This window comes from Oryctolagus cuniculus, chromosome 12 (genome assembly GCF_051225735.1).
Source record: "Oryctolagus cuniculus isolate XC-2025 breed Fujian yellow rabbit chromosome 12, ASM5122573v1, whole genome shotgun sequence".
Taxonomy (NCBI): Eukaryota; Metazoa; Chordata; class Mammalia; order Lagomorpha; family Leporidae; genus Oryctolagus; species Oryctolagus cuniculus.
This window is the reverse complement of record NC_142878.1, coordinates 29,858,229-29,883,737: the sequence shown is the minus strand read 5'-3', so window position 1 is coordinate 29,883,737 and position 25,509 is coordinate 29,858,229.

The window sequence follows — 25,509 nt, the reverse complement described above, 5'->3', positions numbered from 1 at the left end:
GCGGATCCTTGAGTGACCATTTTAAGGCAATAGTACCACTAGAAGTAGGAAATTCTAAAACATATAATTTGAGTAAGATACCCTTATTTATTTTTTGAAAATTTATCCTAAAGTCTTTCCTTTTGCCCTTTTATTCATTTCATATTTCTTGTGTAGATATTTATTTCTTACTGTTTAATATTGCTTCCTGAGGCCGGCGCTGTGGCATAGCAGGTAAAGCCACCGCCTGCAGTGCCAGAATCCCATATGGGTGCCAGTTCAAGTCTGGGGTGCTCCACTTCCTATCCAGCTCTTTGCTATGGACTAGGAAAGCAGTAGAAGATGGCCCAAGTCCTTGGACTGCTGCACTCATGTGGGAGACCTGGAAGAAGCTCCTAACTCCTGCCTTTGGATCAGCACAGCTCCGGCCATTGCAGCTAATTGGGGAGTGAACCATCGGATGGAAGACCTCTCTCTCTGTCTCTCCCTCTCTGCCTCTCCTTCTCTCTGTGTGTAGCTCTTTCAAATAAATAAATAAATCTTTAAAAAATATTGCTTCCTGAGGTTGAATGATTTTCTATTTATCCTCAGAAGCTGGGTTAAGTATGTATACAGAAGGTATGTGTTAATATCATGATACCACATGACTGTCATACTACTGTAATGTATTATATCTATAGTGATAAATCCTGTGGCATAATTTTAGTATAATGAGGATGTATTTGATCTTGGACTTGAAGGAAAAACCTGGCTATGCAGCATTAGAAGCAAGTTATAATGATGAAGAAATTGTCTTCAAGATGTTTCTGATGTTTGAGAATTATGGTATTTATAGGAAAAAATTTAGCCAGGTGATCTCCACAAAGTTAAAATACATTTTTATTTCCTTACTTTTTACCCATTGAATATTCCTCCCTTAGGTACCAAGCCTCATATACATCAAATCTTAAGTTTAGACTTACAAGGGGGTAGAGAACCTTTTTTTGCTAAGGGACATTTGCCTTGTCAGAGCTTGAACAAATGATTTCACAAGCCTGGTACGGCAGGCAGGCCAGACATTCCTCACCCCTGGTGTAGAAGGTTGGGAAGTAAGTATTTCACCAGTTACTGCTTAGGTATAATAAGAAGAGGGCCATTCCCATTCCAGCATATATCTCATAAATATAGGACATCTAAATTTCCTATGTATTTCAGGGGTACTCTGATTAAATCTTCAATACGTTACTCAGTCTTTCAGCAAGACTGGGTATTCTTGAGTTATGAGAAATATGGCAAGCTCAGTGAATCTGACTGGTCATCCACTTATATTCTCACAATTTTTCCCTGTAAATCAAATGACATTGTTAGGAGAATATGGCTATAAGTACGTTTCAAGTCCATTAATCATCACACTGCCAAGGATGTCAGAACAGAAGGCAGTCCATATGCATTGTTGATCAGTTCCATTGAAGAACTATTATCGCTCCTTCCATGACCGGATGTCTCATGGTGGGGGTGGCTGCTAAGGGAAGGTGTGTATTTTTGATTACATGTATAACTTTGAGATTAGACACCTTGCTTTTTGTTCATTATTGCTGAATACAGCAACAGGAGAGTGACTTCTGAAAGAGGTTGACTACAGAATAGTCTGTCTTATCTCCTGGATTATTGTGCAACACCTGTTTAGTTATGGCCTTTTCATGAACCTTCACATAGTAAATAAATATTTACAAACTTTGATTCCATTCTAAGAGTGCCAGTCAGTAAATTACCTCAAAAATATTATTGTTATCTTATTTTTTCCAAACCTACATATATGACCAAATTATTAGTATATCAATATCCTTGAATATTAAACAATCCTTGGTACAATATTGGCCCTATAAAGCATCACAGTTATTAAATTATTGAAGCCCTACCTAATACATACATGTATACAACAAGATGTTATGTAATTGATAAGTTTGCAAATCATAGTTGGGATTTTATAGAATGGTATGAATCAGAAAAATAATTTTGAACTTACAAGTAAAAAATTAATCTGTCATCCATATATACTAAGATTTTTCAATTGGTGAGGTGGCTTAGAAATAATTAACATTTGAGTGAGTATATTCTTTGTGTTTGCTTGTGATTCTTCCTAAAGTTGTACTATGAAACAGAACAACGAAGGCTATTGCTGCTCAGGTCACCCTGCTTGGGTCACTTTCAGTGCTGGCTTGTGCCACATTTAGGGAAGCAGCAGTAGCATGATTGGGCTATCCTTGCCGCCCATGTGTTTCTCTAGTGCTGGACACTTTATTTCCTTCTGATAGAACAAAGCAGAAGTTGTTTAGCTCTACCCCAAGGAGGGTTACTCTCCACTAACTTGTTTAGATATTTAGATTTTCTAGTATTGGGATATGCTGTCATGGAGGCTGGCATCGTGGCAGAGTGAGTTAAGCCACCACTTGCAATGCCAGCTTCCCTTATCAGAGTACTGGCTTGAATCCTGACTTCTCCTCTTCTGATCCAGCTTACTATTAATGCACTTGGGACAGTAGCAGAAGATAGCCCATGTACAATGAATGGGCCCTTGTCGCTCCCCCTCTTCGTGGAGGAACGACACAGAGTCCTGCCTAGGCTTCATATCCGAGTCACGGCACCATTATGTCGCTCCCCCTCTTCGTGGAGGAACGACACAGGACCCTGCGCTGTTCTTTTCGTCTGCTCGGCCCTCCCCGGGTTTGCTGCTGGTTCTTCCCGGGTTGGCTGCCGTCCCTTCCACCTCCGTGGAAGGGCAGTTCCCCCTGGCCACATTCCCCACTTCCGCAGGGGAGCGGCACACCGCCAGCCGGCTCTACTCGGGGGCTGCACAGGTGTTCCTTCAGCTAGATGTTCCCCATAGATGTTCCTGGTGCATGCCGTCTCTCTCCTCCTTTATAGTCCTCCTCCGCCAATCCCAACTCGGCTGCCCACACGCCGAGTACGCTGCTCTCCAATCAGGAGCAAGTCCTACAGTTAATTGGTTGAACTGGAGGCAGCTGTGCGGAAGCTGTTTACTTCTCTCCCAGCGCCATATTGTGGGAGAGCAGATGCATAGAATAAGTCTTAATTCCAGTAACAGTCTAGTCCGGTTTGCTCCCCACAGGCCCTGCCACCCACATGGGAGACACAGATGGAGTTTTCGGCTTCTGGCTTTGGCCTGGTTCAGCCCTGGCTGTTGTGGCCATTTGGGGAGTGAACCAGAGGATAGAAGATGTTGATGTCTCTCTCTCTCTCTTTATTCATCCCCCCTTTTTATTGTTTCTCCTCCCACTGTAATGCTGCCTTTCAAATAAATCTTTAAAAATACATTTTGCAAAAATATTAACATTTAAAAATATATGTGATAGAAGTTATGTTGAAATTAATAATCTGTTAAGGGTACTGAGGAAAAAAGTAAATAAATGCATTGCATGACATAAACTAAATGTTTCCATAATAGAAGTGCACCAGACTGTGGTGCAAGCATTGTGATTATGGGAGTGGGAACTGATAGAAACTAGTTGGAAACATTGTGAAAGGCAGACTTGGTAAGAAGATGAGTCGGGGCCCAGCACCATGCTCACTTGGCTAATCCTCTGCCTGTGGCGCCGGCATCCTATATGGGCGCCGGGTTCTAGTCCTGGTTGTTCCTCATCCAGTCCAGCTCTCTGCTGTGGCCTGGGAGTGCAGTGGAGGATGGCCCAAGTGCTTGGGCCCTGCACCTGCATGGGAGACCAGGAGAAAGTGCCTGGCTCCTGGCTTCGGATCAGCGCAGTGCTGGCCATGGCGGCCATTTCGGGGGTGAACCAATGGAAGGAAGACCTTTCTCTGTGTGTGTGTCTCTCTCTGTCTGTCTGTAACTCTACCTGTCAAATAAATAAATAAAATAAAATAAAATAAAATAAAATAAAATAAAATAAAAAAGACAAGGTGGGTCAACTTTGATGGAAAAAGTAAATGGCATGCTGGTAATGGAAACTTCAGTTTGAACAGATAAGATGCCAGAGAAGGGATCATACACATGTGTATGATGTATGCACACACATAAATGTGTACTAATATATATATATTTATACATGTTCACAAGTATATATATGTATATATATAACATGTTCACAAGTTCAAAATAACTAAACAAACTACTGACAAAGAATCAGAGGAAGTGGAACTCAAACACTGCTTATAGGAATACAAAATTATATGGATACTGCTGAAGCCATTTTCAGTTCCACAGATTCTTATAAAGTAAAAGACACATTTACAGTACAGTCCAGCAATCCCATTCCTATTTACCTAAGTAAAGTGTTAATCTATAGTCACATGAAAACATATATGTGAATGCTCATAACAATTTTGTTTGTAGTCTCCCCAAACTGAAACAATCCTAAGTCCTTCATTTGGGAAAATGGAAGAGCAAACAAACTGTGGTACATCCATACACGGGAATACCACTTACCGTAAAAACTAGTTAGCTACTGCGTCTAAAATGCATTTTACTAAGGAAAGGAAGCCAGGTAAAATGAATACATAGCATATTATTCTAATTATTTTACTGGAAAATGAAAATCTGTGGAATGAGGAGTACGTCAGTTGTTTCCTATGGTTAAGGATGGTCTCAAGATTTTAATTCAAAGGGACAAAAGGAAGGAACTTTTGATAGAATTGTTCTATATTGTGGTTGTGGGATACCACATTTGCATTTGCCCAACTCATAGAACTATGTAATAAAAGACATGGATTATACTATACATACATTAAGAAATATACATGAAAATAAAAAAAAACCCTGAAACTCAGAGTTTAACTCTTGTTTAAGGTCATTTAGCACTTCACTATTGCAGCTGAATCTTTAGCTCTGAAATCCTTCTAGTTCTTTCTGGACTTCTAGAATTTTGCAGTAATCTAGTAAATTCTTTCTGGACTTCAGGAATCCTGTGGTAACCCAGTAAGTTTCCCATCTTGCCCTCAGCAACCTCCCTGTTATATATGAAAACAAGTAACTTTTTGGGCCATGTTGCTTCTAGTTTGTATGATAATGGCTTGGTAGGAAAGAAAGCCATTAAATAGGTACTTAACCATTATATTTGTGAAAATTCAGTGAGCACTTATGAATTGTGCACTTTTCTATTATTTTTCGATTAAAAATATGAAAATATTTTTTTGAAAAATCATGATTCTGGAATGCTTGTTCTGGGTGGCAGAGAGTAAGACTGATATCCCAAATGTACAAAGTGGAACTGCTGTACAACATGCATACTTTTTCATGCAGAATACTTGATTTTGATATTGGAAGGGATGTTGAGCTTTGCCACTCAGTGAATTCCAAGTACCTGAGCATTCACTGGGTAACTAGCTGACAATACTGATTTCTGGGTCCTGCCTTCTGATTCCAAGGGGCAATGGTACATGGAATATGAAATGCTGACAATACATATTAGTACATGTGCAGCAGGCAATGTGGAATGTAGGCATATGTAATCAATAATTGAATGATACTAATTTTGGAATTTTATTTATCAAGCCAGAAGTTTAGACAAAATTGCTGGGACAGCACGAAGAGCAAGGATTCTCAAGACAGAGTATAAATTGTTAACCTGGATTTCATATAATCTTGTTGAATTAAAGAATGTGTTTCAGGTGCTCTTGAACTCTTTTCAAGTAGGCAAAACTTTAATGTATTCAATTTAATGTGTGCATTTTTCCTGGATTTGTACTCAGATCCTTTTTTATAGAGGAAGAACAGGATACCTAACATAGCAGTAGAAGAACATTAAGGGGATATTTGAGAGAAAGGGAGAAAGAAACAATAAGGGAGAAGGGTGGAGGTAGGGAAAATAAGATACATAAAACCAAGGATTCTGTCAAGAAGTGTTCAAATTTCAGGGGCAAAAAGTCAGTAGCCAGTCAATAGCCAGTCAATCGCCAGTCAAGAAAGTGGAAGACTAAGAACATATTCCCCAATTTGACAATTAGATTTTTATTTTGGATCACTAGGAAGCCAAATGAAGGAGCATTAATTGTGGGGAAAAATACTGTTTGCAGGGAAGAGATAAGTGATAAAGAGAAAATGCAAGTAGTCTGAGTAGCTTACTGTATGAAAAGATCTGTCAGTTATAGGCAAATGAAGAAGAGCAAACCATACCTTGAGAAAAGTTTGTAGTTAAGAAATCTTTCTAAATCTAGTTTGTATATTGTGTGATAGTTTATAGGTAGAAGGGAAACATGGAAGAGATAAATTGAAGATCAAAGAGTAATTACTGGAGGAAAGAGATGATGGATCTTAGATAAGCGCCAAGGTGTGATAGTTAAGAAAGACAAGAAACACTTCTTTACAGAGAACAATGAACAAGAAAATGCAATGAAGTCCTGATGATACTTGAAGATGAACAGGGACATATAAGTGTTTTTATTTTGGGTGATTTTGATTTCTTCCCTTTTTTGAGATTTATTTATTTTATTTGAAAGAGTTACAGAGAGGGAAGAGAGAGAGAGAGAGAGCTCTTCCATTCACTGGTTTACTCCCCAAATGGCCACAATGGCCAGAGTTGGGTCGGTCTGAAGCCAGGAACCAGGAGCTTCTTCTGAGTCTCCCACATGGGTACAGGGGCCCAAGAACTATGGCCATCCTCTGTTGCTTTCCCAGGCACATCAGCAGTGTGCTGAATCAGAAGCGAAGCAGCTAGGCCTCAAAATTAGGCCCATATGGGATTCCGGCAACAAAGGCAGCGGCTTTACCTGTTACATGACAGCCCTGGCCCCTGATTTTGATTACTTTAGTAAATAAGAGATAGTGTTAGCTACTGCATAGAGAAAAAGTGAATGCTAGTTCATAGGCTAAAGAGGGTAGAGAAGTATTAGAACAGTCACTGTGGCAGGGCCCGTGTTGTGGGCACTGGTTCATGTCCCAGCAGCTCCATATCTGATCCAGCTCCCTGCTCAGGCACCTGGGAACTCTCACCCACTTTCTCATTCTCCCACCCCTCTTCCTCCTCCCTCTCTTATTCCCACTCTTATTTTTTACTAAGATCTATTTTCAGTTAACTATATACATATGATTAACTATGTTAAGTAAAGAGTTCAACAAATAGTATAGAAAAAAATTGTTCCTCAACAGTCAAGACAAGGGCTGTTCAAAGTCATTTCTTCTCAGAGTGTCAATTTCACTTCTATAGATTACCTTTTAGGTGTTCTATTAGTTATCACATGTTAGGAAGAACATGTGGTATTTGTCCCTTTGGGACTGGCTTATTTCACTATGTATGATGTTTTCCATTTTCACCCATTTTGTTGCAAATGACTGTATTTATTTTTTTAATTGCTGTGTAATAGTCCATGGTGTACATATCCCATAATTTCTTTTTCCAGTCTACAGTTGACAGGCACTTGGGTTAATTCCATATCTTTTGTGAATTGAACCGCAATAAACATGGGGGTACAGTTAACAGTTTATATGCTAATTTCATTTCCCTTGGGTGAATTCTGAGGATTGGAATGCCTGGGTCATATGGTAGGTCTATATTCAGATTTCTTCTCCATACTGTCTTCCATAGTGGCCTTACCAGTTTATATTCCCAACAACAGTGGATTAGGGTACCTTTTTCTCCATGTCCTTGTCAGCATTTGTTTATTGTTGATTTCTGTATGAAAGCCATTCTAACTGGGGTGAGGTGAAACCTCATTGTGGTTTTGATTTGCATTTCCCCGATGGCTAGTGATCCTGAGCATGTTTTCATGTGTCTGTTGGCCATTTGGATTTCCTCTTTTGAAAAATGCCTGTTTATATCCTTTGCCAATTTAAGAACTGGGTAGTTTGTTTTGCTGTGGTTGAGTTTCTTGATCTCTTTATATATTCTGATTATTAATGCTTTATCAGTTGCATAGTTTGCAAATAATTTTTTCCATTCTGTCAGTTGCCTCTTCACTTTCCTATGTACCTCTTTTGCAGTGCAGAGGCTTCTCAATTTGAGGTAATACCATTTGTCAATATTGGCTTTGATTGCCTGTGCCTCCGGGATCTTTTCCAAGAAGTCTTTTCCTATGCCAATGTCTTGCAGGATTTATCAATGTTCTTTAATAATTTGATGGTATTGGATTGTAGATTTAGATCTTTAAACAATTTTGAGTAGATTTTTGTGTAAAGTGTATGGTAGGGATGTTGCTTCATACTTCTGCATGTGGAAATCCAGTTTGCCCACCTGAATTTAGGAAACTACAATAGAGCATCACATTAAGATGTAGAAGAGGGGCCATGGTCATGGCATAGTGGGTAAAGCCTCTGCCTGACACACCAGCATCCCATATGGGCACTGGTTTGTGTCTTGGCTGCTCCACTTCCAATCCAGCCCCCTGATGATGGCCTGGGAAAAGCAATAGAAGATGGTTCAAGTGTTTGGGCCCCTGACACCCACATGGGAGATCTGGATGAAGCTTCTGGCTCCTAGCTTCAGCCTGGCCCAACACTGGCTGTTGTGGTCATCTAAGGAGTGAACCAGCAAATGGAAGATATCTCTCTCTCTCTCTCTCTGTCACTCTCTCTAACTCTATTGAAATAAATAAATAAACCTTTTTAAAAAAGATGTAAAGAAGAAATTTTATGATAGCAATCAACTATTGAATGTTTATTATGCATCAATTCATCAAGTCATTTCTTTATCAATAATTTATTGAGTACTTATTTTATGACAGGCACCAATATTTGTTCTAGGGATATAATGCCAATAATAAATGTGGTTCTTTATTTTACTTACTCCATAGTACAGACTAACAAAGTGATGATGCTAATGAATATTAAATTATAGAAGAAGATGGGTGCTTTGGTTGAGTATTTCATAAAGCACTTAGAGGATGAGGATGAGGGGGATTCCTTCAGTCTAAAATTGGAAGAAAGAGATTAAGTGAATATTTCCAGCAATTTGTCTTCTAACTCAGATATCCTTTCTTCTTCTTCACTGAGTCAGTTGTTCAGGCTTTCCACTGCAATTTTTATTTGTTTTGTTGAATTCTTCATTTCCAAGACTTCATTTGGATTTCTCTTTAAGATTTCAATTTCTTGGGAGAAATTTTCTTCCATGTCATGTATGCATACCATTAGTTAGTGGATTTGCTTCTGATTACTTCTAAGTAATCCTACAATCAATTTTTTGAATTACATTTCTGACATTTCTTCAGTCTTTTCATCTTCACATTCTAGTATTGAAGTGTTATGTTCTTTGGGGGCATCATGTTGTCTTCCTTATTCTTGTTTCTTGAATTGCTGTATTTGTTATTCAGCATTTGTGGAGATACTGATTGGTTTCTCTCTCTCTCTCTCTCTTTTTATCACAGAGGAGGTTTGTTCTGCTCTGTTATTGTAGTCTAACACTCACCTCTCTTCAAAGGAAACCAATGCTTATGCTGCCACAAGAACCACACAAAGGAACTGTACCGTCCATGTAGGTCTACAGTGTCCCTCTTTTTGTGTGGAGTTTCCTCTGCTGTTTTCACCCTAACTCTTCCCTGAGATTGCACTCTCTCCACTTTTTTTTTTTTTTTTTAACAGGCAGAGTGGACAGTGAGAGAGAGAGACAGAGAGAAAGGTCTTCCTTTTACCGTTGGTTCACCCTCCAATGGCCGCTGTGGCCAGTGCGCTGCGACTGGCGCACCGCGCTGATCTGAAGGCAGGAACCAGGTGCTTATCCTGGTCTCCTATGGGGTGCAGGGCCCAAGCACTTGGGCCATCCTCCACTGTACTCCCAGGCCAAAGCAGAGAGCTGACCTGGAAGAGGGGCAACCGGGGTAGAATCCGGCGCCCCGACCTGGACTAGAACCCGGTGCGCCAGCGCCGCTAGGTGGAGGATTAGCCTATTGAGCCACAGCGCCGGCCCACTCTCTCCACTTTTTTTTTTATTTAGTAAATATAAATTTTCAAAGTACAGTTAATGGATTACAATGGCTCCCCCCCCATAATTTCCCTCCCACTCACACTCTCTCCACTTTTTAAAAACTATCTTCTCTTTGACTAGAAGCAGTAAGCTCCCTCCCTATTCTACCATCTTGGATCTCTCCTCATAGTTTTTAAAAGGAGGTCCACATTTTGTGTTGTTCTGTGCCCTGCATATTTACGATCAGACCCAAATACACAGTTTTGTTAAGCTGTGTTTAAAGGCTGGAAAAATGTAAACTGGAAAGACAAGGAGTAAAGAATTCTTGGGTAGGAATTATGCTTGCCAAATTGAACAAATAAAAATACAGGCATCAAGTTAAACTTGAATTTCTCAATATTACATGGGATGTACTATACTTAGAAACCTGTTGTTCACCTGAATTTGAAATTTAAGTTGATATCATGTATGTTTTTCCTGGAAATCCTAGTAGAATCAAATATAACACTGAAATAGCTCACTGTGGATTCTAGGCAAACTTTGCAGATGAGTCAATGTTACAGAATAGGAAAGTCTTGAAAAATATGTGTTCAAAATAAGAATGAGAGAACAGTTTAGTTGGAGTGGGAAAGTAGGAGAGGCTAAGAATATTGGGAGGGTAAAGATAAGTTCAGGGCATTAAATCCCCCAGGTGGAGTCATTTTGAATGAAAAGTTAGTTCCAAAGTTTGGCCATGTCAGGGAAGAGATGAAATTGAGTGCAGATAAATGGCACCAGATTTAGGAAGCTTAAGAATGATCTGAGCCACAATGCTACAAAGAATCAACTATGTAGATACACGTCATCTGTAATCACAAATGTGAGGAGCTTGGATAGACACCATAACTGAATCAGATGCTCAAACAATAAAGATAATTTAGAAAACAGAATGTCGGAAGAGGTAAAGATGTGAGAATAATGGAATGTTATCTGCTATAACCTAATTCCTCTAATGTATTCCAAATACTTGCATGAAAAACATTTTTTTCACTGCCCTATATATTTTACTTTGCTAATTTATTGGGTTAAATATAAAAAAGCAAATGAAAAGCCAATTTGACTTACTTGTTTTTCATATAAGTTTAGTTACTGACATATGGTATATTTTTAAAGAACAGAAGGCCTCAAATACATGATATGACTATACAGTAGCTATATTCTCTTGGCATTCGGGCTCTGATTTTATCAATGACTTATACAAATGTTTCATAAACTTTACAGTTCATGAAAATTGTTTGAAGGGTCTCACATTCTGAAGTCACTGTGAAGGGGTTGCTCTCAATATTTATAAAATATATAAAATACTCACTTTATAAACAGAAATATAAAATAAAAAGGTGACAAATACCTTTTAATTTGTTTATTTTAAAAAATTTAACATAACAATTTGCTGTAAGAGAATTTATTTTAAATTCTTCTTTGTAACTACATTGGCTATTCTGAAGCAAAAGAATCTCTCTTATGCATTAATTCTTTTTTCTGATTTGCTTGGAAAAGGAGACATGAAAGGAGCCAATTTCCCTATGAAACATAATAGTTGACATTTATTTTTTGCTCATAGTATAATTTTTAAAAAGTGAATGTAAGAGGAATACTAGATAGTAATCAAAATGAACAAAATATTGATGCATAATACAAAATGGAGACCTTTGAAAACATTATGCAGGAAGCCAGATACTCAGGATCCCATACTGTGTGATTTCATTTACTTGACGTATACAAAATAGAAAAATCCATAGTAGACAGAAAATACAGTAGTTTTTGTGTGGGACTTAGTGCTGGAATGTGAAATCACTGTGAATGTTATATTTTTCATGTGGAATAGATTTGGATAAATCATCATTTAATTGGATAGGAATTGGATAGGAATTCATTACCGATTCTGCTTTTGTATCAGGGGTGACTTTGCTATTTATACAAGCTTTAACAGGAGTGAAAAATGACCAAAGTGCCCAAGATGAGCCAATAACGGATGAGCTTGCTAAACTGTCCTGTTGTTTAAAGAGCGCTGTAATTTTCCTACAGCCATTACCATTTTAAAAAATCAATGAAAACAGGAAGATAAATGTGGAATAGAGAATACAGTGATGCCTGTAAACTCTATGGGTTTTGGTTATGGGTAGGCAATAGTAATCTTCAAATTGTTTTATCACAGGAGACTGTGTACATCCTATATTTTATAAATGGAAGTTCTATCTTATTGCATAAAATATATTTGAAAAGAGCAGAAAATATATCTCTACTTGGGTGAAATCGTGATGTCTAATAACTGGTGCTAAAACTCAAGATGTAGGCCAGATTCATCACACACACTCTTCCCAGCAGCGAGTGCTGCGCTCTCTCCTGCGGCATGAAATTTCCTCCTCTTGAATCATCCCTTTGAATTCATCAACACAATATGATCATTATCTCCCAAAGGCTCTTAGAAAAATGAGTCTGCTGTTCATCAGCAAATCTTTCAGTCTTTTTCAAATGGAGTGTGTTTTCATATGTCCCTCAGAAAAATGGCTAGATGTCATCTTAGACGGTACAAACATTGGAGTTGGCAAAGGAGAAAGTCCCTAAGTGATAGCCTTGAGGAAAAAGGTGTGACTAAGGCTACTGGTATTCCTCAGAGAAGACTTTTGTACCAGAGAAAGTTCTAGTAGGGCAGGTACAATTCCATTCCAGAATGCAAAAAATCTTTGGTCTAATAGTAGTTATATCATTTAAAAGAATGTTAAAGTTAAGTGATTATGCTAACTGTGCAAAACAATGCAAATCAAAGCTAAAAAAGAACAAAGAAGCAACAATCTACATCATTCATGAAAGAAATGCAAATCTGAGTCCTATTTTTCTAATTTTACTTTTAATAGATCCTTAGTTTTTGAAGGAATTAGAACTGTGCTGCTAAAAAAGGATCTATCCAGATACTTTGAATGATCTCAAACAAGGAGCATTGACTTACAAAATGACCTGTACAAAGACAACTTTTCATCTATACTTACTTAAATATATTACTGAGGAACTCTATTTAATGACCAGGTCCTTATAACACTTACAAAAATAGATGTATAATATATATAAATACATAAATATACACATATTTAAAGATTTATTGTTTTATTTGAAAGAGTTACAGAGAGAGACAGAGAGACAGAGATACAAGAGAGAGAGATCATCCATCTGTGGTTCAATTCCCAAAGGGCCAAAATGGTTGGGACTGGACCACACTGAAGCCAGGAGCCAAGGGCTTCATCCAGGTATCTTACATAGATGCAGAGGTCCAGTCACTTGGGCCATCCTATGCTGTTTTCCCAGGCCCATTAGCAGAGAACTGGATTGGAAGTGGAGGAGCTGGGCCTTGACAGGCACCCATATGGGATGCTTGCATCACAGTCGGTAGCGTAAGCTGCTGCGCCACAACACCATACCTAAGAATATATTTTGCATGAAGCTGCTCCTTGTTTAAAAATAGTAACAATCATACTGAAAACCAGTTCTTATCCAAGTGTCATAACAAACTATATGATGTTTTAATTCATATATACATTGTTTAATGGATGCTCAAGTCAAGGTAAGGGTATCTGTCTACTCAGACATTTAACATTTCTTTGTGGTGAAAACATTCAAACTCATTTCTTCTAGTTCTTTTTGGAGAAATTTTTGCTATGTTATCACTACTTATAGTTACTTTACTATAACTGTGTTCTATGCTAAAGAATACCAGACATTCTTTCTCCTCTCTTATTGTAATTAAGCCCTTATTAACCTTAAAATTTTTGAAATATAAGTCAAAACTAGACACTTCAGGGCCAGAGATGTGGAATAACGGTGAAATTGCCACTTGTGACACCAGCATTCCATGTGGGCACTGATTCAAGTCCCAGATGCTTCCCTTTTGATCCAGCTCCCTACTAACATCATGGGAAAGCAGCAGAAGATGACCCAAGTGTTTGGACCCCTGCATCTATGCGGGCGACCCATATGAAGCTCCAGGTCCTGGCTCCTGGCTTCGGCTTGGCCCAGCCTTTGCTGTTGTGGCCATTTGGGGACGAAATGGCAGATGAAAGATCAATTCTTCTCTGTGTGTGTGTGTGTAACTCTGACTTTCAAATAAAAATAAGTAAGTCTTTGAAAAAAAATTAGATCCTTCAGTTACAAAATCCAATTAATATATGGCTCTGTATAATGTGTGGTCTCAAATTGATAACAACACAATGTAGTAGTAATATAAATTAATACATCATTGGAAATAAATACAGGAATACTTCCTCTAGAGTAATTTCTGGTTCATGACTTGGTTTTATTTAAGCTTCATGGATTGCTTTGCCAATTAGGGAAGGCAAGTATCAAATATAGCAATTTCTCTGTGGTTAATACAGTTTGAATATTGGTAAAATAACACCAAAAACAGTCTGGAGAATGTTAAGGTTGGCCCTTGGTTTTCTATAAATTACACTGATTGATTAATATGAATTTTTTTCCAGATAAAAGCAGACTGCACTTCATTTCATTGGAATTCCATAGGTTTTATGATTTATAATAAAGGGATTCTGTTGACATTAGAATGGCACGCAAATATTGGACACTTGGAGTTTTAAAAATCATGTTAGAATTATTGGTTTTATCTTTCCTATAATAAAAAAAACCTTCATAAGAACTTGTGCTATCATTTAATATACATTTTTTAAAAGATTTTATTTGTTTGAGAAAGTTACAGAAAGAGAGAGAGACAGAGGCAGAGAGAAATGTCTTCCTTCCACTGATATACTCCCAAGTGGCTGCAACATTTGGAGCTGGGCCTATCCAAAGCCAGGAGCCAGGAGCCAGGGGCTTCTTCCCATGCAGGTGCACGGTCCCAAGCACTTGGGCCATCTTCCACTGCTTTCTCAGGTGTAAGCAGAGAGCTGGTTCAGAAGTGGAGCAGTCAGGACATGAACCGGTGCCCATATGGGATGGCAGTGCCACAGGCAGAGGCTTAGCCTACTATGCCACAGCACCTGCCCCATTTAATATGCTTTATAGTTTAATATTGAGATATTAGAAAGTAAAGCAATGTGAGGATCCATAGGGAATTTTTAAAAATACTGTTCTCAGATGTATTTCCCTGAATTACATGCTTTAGGTTATTCATTAAATATGATTCACCAAATTACTTGTAGAATTTCCAATTTTCTAATTGTAAAGGTTTCAGAAACAGGGCTGATGCTGTGGCAGAATGGGTAAAGCCACTGCCTGCAGTGCCAGGATCCCCATATGGATGCCGGTTCAAGTCCCAGCTTTTCTACCTCCAATCTAGCTCCTTGCTAATGTGCCTGGGAAAGCAGCTGAAGATGATCCAATTGCACCCACATGGGAGACCCAGAGGAAGCTCCTGGCTCCTGGCTTCAGACCAGCTCAGCCCTGGCCACTGTGGCCATTTGGGGTTTGAAGCAGTGGATAAAAGATCTCTCTGTCTCTCTCTCTCTCTCTCTCTCTCTCCCTCCCTCTGTCTGTCTGTCTGTCTGTCTCTCTCCTTCTATAAATCTGCCTTTCAAATAAATAAATAAAGCTTTAAAAAAATTTTAGAAGCACACACTTTTAACAGCTGTCTGAATTCTGAATATATGTCAGTATCTTTGTTAAAGTTCAGAAATCAAGGTAAAATTAATTCTTGCTAGAAACCTTAGTCATGGAGGACAAATTCAAGATGTTCCTGGTTCATTTTAATAACTGACAAAGGTAAGAGGATAAATACAGTATTAATTTTATGAGATTTTTTATGCCTGAGTAAACACAAAAACTTTGTAATTATATTTACAGGACTTGGCTGTGTTGAAAGATAAGGGATAATTACATTCATGCCTGATGAAGAAAAGCCTGCACAAAGTGTGCAGGTTTTATATGTTAACAAAACTGTAATATTAGGAAATTCAATCAAATGCTAATTAATTACAAGAAAAAGTGTTATCTATGAATGTATTACAGCAAGGAAATCTCTATATTTTAGGAATTGAAAATACTTTCATTTTCTTCCTATTATAATTTCTTCTGTCATACATTAAACAGGGCATAATTAGGCTTTTATATCAGGCAGATAATTATGCCTTAAATAATATGTATGTAGCTCTCCTAGATAGATAAAATATAAAACCATAGTACTTAATTTTTAATCTTAACATGGGTTATATCATCATTATGTACATTTTGAATTATAGGTTAGGTATTATTGTCTTGAAATTTCAGTAGTTTTGCTTTCAGGAAATCCTGTCTTTCCTTAATGCTTTTATGTACTTATTGCTATAGTGTCTTTTTGTATGCTTACCATTTATGTATGTAATAAATTTAGCATTTAGAATCATCAGTTTAATAAAAAATAGGACAGTTGTTTTCTGACACTTAGTTTTTTTGAAGGCATTAGTCATTGTACAAAAGATTTGTTTATATTAGAAAAAATTAAAGCATTTAGAATGTTTCATTTCATCTTGTAAACATAAGATGTTTCAGATGACTATTAATTTTTTCAGTGCATGCATGCTGTCAAATGAATACATATTGAATCCTTGGATCATCATTATAACATCACTGCCTGCTTTGATTTATCTTGAATGTATACAAGACAAAGTCTTCTAAATATGTACAATGTTAATAATGGACATTGTACAAATGGCATTAATTCATTCAACAAACATTCTTGGTGGCAACCTACATGCAAAAGACTTTCATAGGTTAGGTTGACAAACAATGTCCCCTTCAGCTGCTTTACCTTGGGATACAAAAAAAAAAACCAACATGAGATCATTTCTAAAGAACAGTAGAAAATTTGTGCAATTTGAATGCTTGGTTGATTTGATTTTTAAAAATGAATCTATATATTTTGCTTTTGCTTCTAAAATTTGAATGTTCATTTGTTTCTATTCTGATTATGCTGAATGGAAGTACTTTATAGTTTGATGACTCAAATTTGTTCATTATTTTTATAGTATGCACTTATGCATAAGCAAAGCAGTAGATTTAGTAGATTATGTCAAACAAAACTAGTATATGATGATCACACTCTGATGAGAGCAATGACTCACTGGCTTGAATTAGGGACTGAAAGATGAATTATTCTTTTTACCCAAATTTGAATCTTTCTTTTTTCTAAATGGATATTGATGAGTTATGTACGCAATAAAGGAAGATTTCTTGACAAAATGTAACTTTTTGAAAGTAAAATATACTGGTTTCAAGGCTCAATATAATTCAAGCATGATTATCAAGATATTCCACTGCCCTTTTTAAAAAATAATTTTATTAACATTTCAGAGAACATATATAGTCCGTAGATACAGTTCTAAGAATATGATATCTCCCTCCTCCTTCCTTCCTTTTTTAATTTTTGTGATAGCATTTTTTTTTGTTTTTAAAAGTTTTTAATTAGTTTTAACAGATTCAGTAGTTTGTAGAAACAATTCTAAGAATATAATGATATTCCCTTCTTTCTTCCTCCCTTCCCCCTACTCTCATTCTCTTTCTCTTTCTTTCTTTTGTTTTTGAGATAAGATATTCAACTTTACATCACAGTAAAAAGGTTTAGTGCTTCACCAGATAAGAAGCTCAATAGAAAGCACTGGACTCTGTGGTTTCTAGGTTTTTCAAGCTATATCATTAGCCACCCTAGGTTGTGACTTACCTAGCGTGTCCTTTCTCACCCAAACTGTTTAAATTCTTTCCATATATGTTGTGCACACTTCATTGTTTATTATACATAGGTGATATACTCCTTAAAGCATAATGTAAAACATTTTTTGATATTCATGCTTTTGGGGTGGGGGGGTTCCAAGAAGTTTATAAAGAAATTAGAAGGTTTAAATTTGCCATTGAGGGAGGATCAGAGAAAAGGTAATAACCAATTCAGAGCTTTGCCTGAAAGTCAGTCACGTCTTGCTTCCTTTTAATTGTCAGTTTCTGGTTAACTGATTGGCAAGATCCAGGTACTGTGAAGCATGTGGCATCTCCGTGTATGTCTGCCTTCCAGGTAGTCGTGGTGGCTGTGTAGTCATCCTCCCTGAAATACCACCTACAAAATGAATAGTTCTACATTGACTTAATTTTTATATCGAACTGCTTTACATGCATAAACTAAATCAAGCTGGTTCTCTTTCTACAATTGGAATTCAATGAGCTGGTTGTTAATTGTAATTAGAGCACAGTACTTATAAAAAATTCTGAGGATATTAGCAGCTATGGAGAGTTCATATCATGCTTATATTGCAAATTCATGGATTTAAAAGACTTTTAGTTTTAGACTTAAGCATATGGTTTTTCACAACAATTTTAGATTAGGCACTAGAGTTGATTGTACTCAAGAACGTTTTGTATGATTCTGAGAGTTTATGAATAGGCTCACTCCACTTAGAAATTTTATTTAAAACTTGACATTTTTACCTTGTAACATTTAATATAGTACAAAAACACTATATTTTAAAATTATGTAAAATTCAGACAATAGAAACAATTATAAGTGAATGTATCATCCCAAAACTTTACCACCAGAAGTAAATATTAATATCTGGTGTTGATAATTATTTCTTTAATACATCCAGTTATAAAAGTAATTAAATAATTTGCTAAAGCCTACAACAGTTTTACCAAAATATTAAAATACTGTTTAACGCCATTTAAAAGAAGGAAAAGCAACTATAATTAATCTTAGATACTTAGATACTATTTTTTTAGCAATAAGAGATTTTAATTTCTAAAGTATCTCTCTAGAAGCAAAAATATATAAGAAAACTACCAGGAAATTGATTTTTTATATATGTGTTTGACTTTGGAATATTCATTGTCTTCTAGTTGAAAATGAAAAAGAATTAAGTGCATAATTATATCCACCTTTTTTGTACCTCAAACTTTCAATCATTTTTCTTTATGTATTTATTTTCTTTTTTTTTTAAAGATTTATTTCATTTATTTGAAAGACAGTTACAGAGAGAGATAGAGACAGAGAGAGAGAGAGAGGTCTTCCATCTGCTGGTTCTCTCCCCAGATGGCCACAATGGCCGGAACTGTGCCTATCCGAAGCCAGGAGCCAGGAGCCTCTTCTGGGTCTCCCATGCAGGTACAGGGGCTCAAGGACTTGGGCCATCCTCTACACTTGGGCCACAGCAGAGAGAAGGATTGGAAGTGGAGCAGCCGGGACTAGAACCCATGCTCATACGGGTTGCCGGCACTTCAGGCCAGGGTGTTAACCCACTTTGCCACAGCACCGGCCCCTATGTATTTAGGTATTTATTTTCTTAACCTTGTCAGAATTTATATTTCTATTTTGTTTGTGGTCAGTATTCCTGCATTTGTTTAGTTAGTTTTATTTCAAATCATTTTAAATTTATTCTTTAGTATGTATCATATTCTTTCCTTTACTATTTTTCTTCACTCTGCACTCACATGTTTTTTCTTCAATGTCTATGTATGGGTCTTATTTTTTTAATTATTCATCTTTGAATAATTTTATGATTTATGATATGGTTTAAAGAATATAGTTATCAAGAGAGATGGGTGGGAAATTTAAAAAATTGAAGCATGAAGAGTTCCAGTAAGAGTTGATCTAAAACATCATTTCATCAAATGTTGTGATTTTTGTTTCAATTTGGGATGACTAGGCTGTATTTAATTGATACCCCTTAATTCGCACAGCCTTTAGACTCTGATCTCAGCATCAAAGGTTTTCCTTTATCCTTTATTCCACTATATCTCACAGTTCTCTTTGTCATATTTAGAATTTAAAAGTTTCTATTTGAACATATTCATGACCTTGAAACAATAAGAAAAAGAACATGGATGGAAAGATGATAAATTAGAAACATCAAATAGTTTAATCTGATAAATTATATTGTTTTTAAAGAATATTTTATGAGACCAGAGCTATCATACCATATACACACTTATTTTGCAGTAGAATATTATCAAAATTAATCCCAATAGTTCAACTACTTTCTGAAGCAGAAGGGGCCTGGAAGCTCAAATTCTGCTGACTTATCTTTCAGCTTCTTTAAGTTGAAGAGATGGCTTATTAAAAAAAAACTCCCTTTTCTACCCTTAAGTTTATAAAGTAACCATCAATAATACCTATACAGTAAAGCAGAGAGTGAGTGGCTTAGAGATGATAATAGGGAACTCCTAAATAATGGGGTCAGTTATTTTTGATATCCAGCTGAATCCTTTTTTAAATTTTTAAAATTGAATAATAATCGCTGGTGCCGTGGCTCACTAGGCTAATCCTCCACCTGCAGTGCCGGCACCCTGGGGTTCTAGTACCGATTGGGGCGCCAGATTCTGTCCTGGTTGCTCCTCTTCCAGTCCAACTCTGCTGTGGCCCGGGAAGGCAGTGGAGGATGGCCTAGGTCCTTGGGCCCTGCACCCATATGTGAGATCAGGAGGAGGCACCTGGCTCCTGGCTTTGGATCGGTGTGGCCGCAGTGGCCATTTTGGGGGGTGAACCAACAGAAAATGGAAGACCTTTCTCTTTGTCTCTCTCTCGCTGTCTAACTCTGCCTGTCAAAAAAAAAATGATTAATCAATTAAATTTCACTCTATTTAAAAGACTAAGAGAGAGAGAGAGAGATCTTCTATCCTCTGGTTTATTCCCCAAATGTCTGCAAATGCCAGGGCTGGGCCATGCTGAAGCGAGGAGTAAGGGACTCCATCCAGGACTTTCACGTGCATGGCAGGGACCCAAGCACATGAGGCATCTCCTGCTGCCCCCAGGGCGCTCATTAGCAGGAACCTGGATTAGAAGTGGAGGAGCTTGGACTTGAACCAGTGCCTCTGACACAGTAGGCATCACAAGCAGGGGCTTTACCACTAAGCCACATGCTGGCCCTCAAACTGAATTCTTGATTATTTTCCCAGTGAATCCCTCGTTATGACACCACATGTAACCACAGCATTCCTTTTTTCTAACGTTGCTTTTTTTTTAAATTTTTTTTTTTTTTTGACAGGCAGAGTGGACAGTGAGAGAGAGACAGAGAGAACCTCCAATGGCCGCCGCGTCCGGCGCACCGCGCTGATCCGAAGGCAGGAGCCAGGTGCTTCTCCTGTTCTCCCATGGGGTGCAGGGCCCAAGCACTTGGGCCATCCTCCACTGCACCCCCTGGCCATAGCAGAGAGCTGGCCTGGAAGAGGGGCAACTGGGACAGAATCCGGCGCCCCGACCGGGACTAGAACCCGGTGTGCCGGCGCTGCTAGGCGGAGGATTAGCCTGTTGAGCCACGGCGCTGGCCACGTTGCCTTTTTTTTTTTTTTTTTTTTTTTGATGCTTTGTTAGTCTCCGCCATATATAGATCATAAGAGCTCTGAGATTAAATATAGGAAAATATATCCATTTTGAAAAGTGAAAAATACAAACTCAAATTTTAACCATATAAATTTTAGAAAAGACACTGTAAGAAAAGAAAAGAACACGTTTACAAATTGACACAATTAAGACTCCTGCACGGCACAAATCAATATAGAAAGAAGAGCTGGTGCCCTTCAGATGTCAGGAAGTCAATAATAAAGTAGAAGAAGCGCCTGCAGCATCGCTGGCGCCCTCTCCTTGCAGTCTTTGGAAGAAGTGATCTCTCAGGAACCATTCCAGAAAGCGCTCAGCACTTGTATTTCCCACATATGGTCACGTTCAGGTAAATCATGTTTAAAAAAACTCAACAAAAACAGGGTTCGGAGGTGAACCAACGGAAGGAAGACCTTTCTCCCTGTCCCTCTCTCTCACTGTCTAACTCTGCCTGTCTAAAAAAGAGATCATTTTTAAAACAAAAAACAAAACTCAAAGCATTTGCTTCTCAATATACTTATCAGACAGCTTAGTTTGCTGAGAAACAGCTCATTTTTTTCCCTATGTGTTGATAGTGGTAATTTCTTTATGTAGTGTTTTGCTGTAATCACTCATGTTTGATGAAAATTTTCAACTATAGAGAGAACAACTAGAATTGTAAATGCACAATTTTGATCGGTTGTACTTTAAAGACCGAAGAGTAAAGAGAAGTAAAATCCAGGCTGTTCCACTGGAAAACTAGACAGGAGCATTGATACTAAGATAGCAAAGCTTTAATGCCGTGGGGAGACAGTAACAGAGTGATAACAGTGAATGGCTTAGCACACAAGCATAGACATGACATTGACATTGATGGAAAAAACAGCGATTCTCCTGGAAAGAAATGAGTGAGAGCACTTCATCTGAGGGAGGAAAGCCAGTTCCAGTTTGTACATTTATACCTGAAAAGGTGTGATATGCTGAATAATGCTCCCTGCTCTAACCTCAAAGGCATGCACATCTATTTCCTAAAATACATTATATTACATGGCAAAGGAGACTTTGAAGATGTAATTATGTAGACTAACTTTAAAATGAGATTATATTAGATTATCCAGGTAGATCCAATCTGATCACCTGAGCATCCTTTAAATGCAGGGAGTTTTCCCAGGTTGAAGTCAGAAGAGAAAGGCAACAAGACAGAAGAGAAGCAAGAGAGATTCTAAGCTCAAGGTTGCAGTGTGCCATTGGTGTCTCTGAGATGGAGAGGCTCATGTGCAAAGACCAAAGAAAGGAAGGGCTTTGGGCGTCACTGCTGCACACCAACTGGAAACCAGCAAAGAAACAGGGACCTCAGCCCTGCACTCGCGAAGAACTGGATTCTGCCACTAACCTGCGGGAGCTGGGAGTATATTCTTCCCAGCCCCTCCTTACAAAAGCCCAGCTATCGAGACCTTGGTCTCAGCTTAATGAAATCCAGAGTAGAGATGCCAACAGAGCCACACAAGGCTGCTGGTTGACAGACATGTGAGATCACCAATTTGTGTTGTCTTCAGCCATTAAGTCTGTGGTAACTTGTTATGACAGTAGTAAAAAAACTACAATAGAAATAAACCAATTTTTATTAGCAATGACAGTGAGAAATAAGTATTTAGAAAGCTTATTGTTGACCCTGTGTCTGGTGTATTCCATGTCCACAGTCCTCACTGTAACAGGTAAAATGTTACAATTGTCCCCCAAATGTGTGCTATTTCCAATGGTAGGTGCCAGTAATTTAAAGAGTGATATTAGCACAAAATAAATAGACCAATGGAATAAAATAGTTTAAAAATAGATTCACACATTTACGATTATTTAAAGTGCAATGAGATAACAATGATCTTTTCACATAAACAGTGCTGGGCACATCAGGATACCTATATAGAAAATAGTATTTTTTTCTGCTCACATATAAGATAAAAATGGACAGATTTTAATGTATAATTTAATCATTGTTTGAAAATATAAACTTCCATGTTAATTACACCCCAGTGAGGACACAGAGTGTTAGCTTATTCCTAGCAAGTTCCCTGCTTCTTTCTCCAGTCAGGCTTACCCACACTGAGCTAAGATGCGGTCGATGTCAGTCACCAAGAGCTTAGTTTTGCCTGCTTTCAAACCTTTTAAAATGTGTTCCTTTAGCGTGCACTCATCAGCATCTTACTTCTTACATGGAACCAAAAACCATTCTGCTTAATGGAAAAAGTCTCAGAAAGACAAATACCCTGTTTTCTCTGATATGTGGCAGTTACTATGGAATATCAAAAAAGGTATAGGAGTGAAATGGTCATTTGGGGATATGATAGTCTTTTTTTTCTTCTTCCCTAAGATTTATTTTATTTATTCGAGAGGTAGAGTTACAGAGAGAGGTAGAGACAGAGAAGTCTTCCACTAGCTGGTTTATTCCCCAAATGGCCACAATGGCTGGGGCTGAGCCAGGTAGAAGCAGGGAGCAGGAGCTTCCTCTCCCACGTGGTTCAGGGGCCCAAGGGCCATCCTCTGCTGCTTTCCCAGACACTTTAGCAGGGAGCTGGATTGGAAGTGGAGTGGCTGGGATTCGAAGCAGTGTCGATATGGGATGCCCGCTGCAAGCCAGCTACATGGTTGTGATTTTTAGCCCTTATTTATAATCCTGCGGAACTGTGGTCTTCCTACTTTCTGCTTGATGAATATTATGACTAGAGGTGAATTAAACGTGTGAATATAGAGTGGATTAAAATTTTTTAAAAATTAAAATTTTATATAAATACAAGTTGTTGAGTTTTGACAAATGTATTCATTCCTACCATGATGTAGAATGCAGCCATCACCCAAGAAAATTAAATTATGCTCACTTTTCAGTATAAAATTTGACATTCACCTATGGTGTTCTATTACTAGAGTTTTCTTTTTCAATTCCTTTTTTTTTTTTTTTTTTGCCCTTACAGCATATATATTCATTGTATGAATCAACCTAGTGATGGACAGTTAGATTGTTGCTGGTTTGTGCACTTTTGAAGAAAACATATGGATATTCTTAGAGATGCATTTTGTTGATATGTTTTTATTTCTCTTGGGTATTATACCAAAATGGAATTGATAGGTGAAAAAGCAAGAATATCTTTAACTTGGAAACCATTCTCCAAAATGAATATATTATTTTTTCACTTTAATCAGCAGTGTATGAGAGTTCTAGTTACATCTTTCAACACTCCCACTTTCAAGCTTTGATTTTATCTCTTCTACTAGGATCGATGACATTTAATTTTAATTTGCATTTTCCAGATGTAGAATGCATGTTTATGTGATTAATGGCCACTTATATAATTTCTCCAAAGTACTTACAATTGTTTTTCTCATTTTTTATTATTGTTAAGCAATTCTTTATACATCCCAGATATAAATCCTTTGTTAGATAAATATATTACAAATATATTCTCCCTTTAGGCTTCCTTTTTTGTTTGTATCCTAGTCTCACAGTGAGCAGACTTCTATTCCAATGAAGTCCAGTACATTTACTTTTTGTTTTATGATTCTCATATTCTGTGTATTGTCAAAGAAATCACATCCTAAAGCAAACAAAAAGCATTTGAGTGGCTGGCACTGTGGCGTAGAGGTTTAAGTTGCCTCCTGCAGTGCCAGCCTCCCATCTTGGTGCCAGTTTGAGTCCCAGCTGCTCTGTTTACAATCCAGCTCCCTTCTAATGTACCTGGGGAAGCAGCAGAGGATGGCACAAGTTCTTGGCCCCTGCCACCCATGTGGGAGACACAGAAGAAGCTCCTGGCTCCTGGCTTTGGTCTGGCCCAGCCCTGACCTTTGAGGCCATTTAGGGAGTGAACCAACAGATGGAAGATTTCTCTGTATATCTCTCCCTCTCTCTCTATAATGATGCCTTTCAAATAAATAAATCTGTTTTTAAATCTTTCTAAATCTCACAAGACAAATATAATTAATGTTAACATTTTTATATTTATCCTTATATATTTTATTACTCAGAAAAACACATGTTGAAATGGACCAGAATGATTCTGTAATATCTCTTCAATGTATCATCTTAGCCTCCAGGTGTTATCTGATTCTGTAGGAGTGTGTGCTTTTATTTGTCTTTGCTTAGGCTATTTTAATAATCTATGAACATAGAAGTTAACTTATAAAAAAATCAATATACTGCAAATAAATCTGTCCATAAAAAAGCAAATCAGTTATGTCCCATGGGATGTAGTTGATTATTATCCTATGAATAAACCAGTTTTTGTAAATTAGTTTCAACTTTCCTTTACTGAATTTATATTTTGTGCTTTTTCTTGGAACCAGTTGTAAAACATGGATATAAATTGGTAAAACTATTTTAGAGGCTCAGTGAACAATATACAC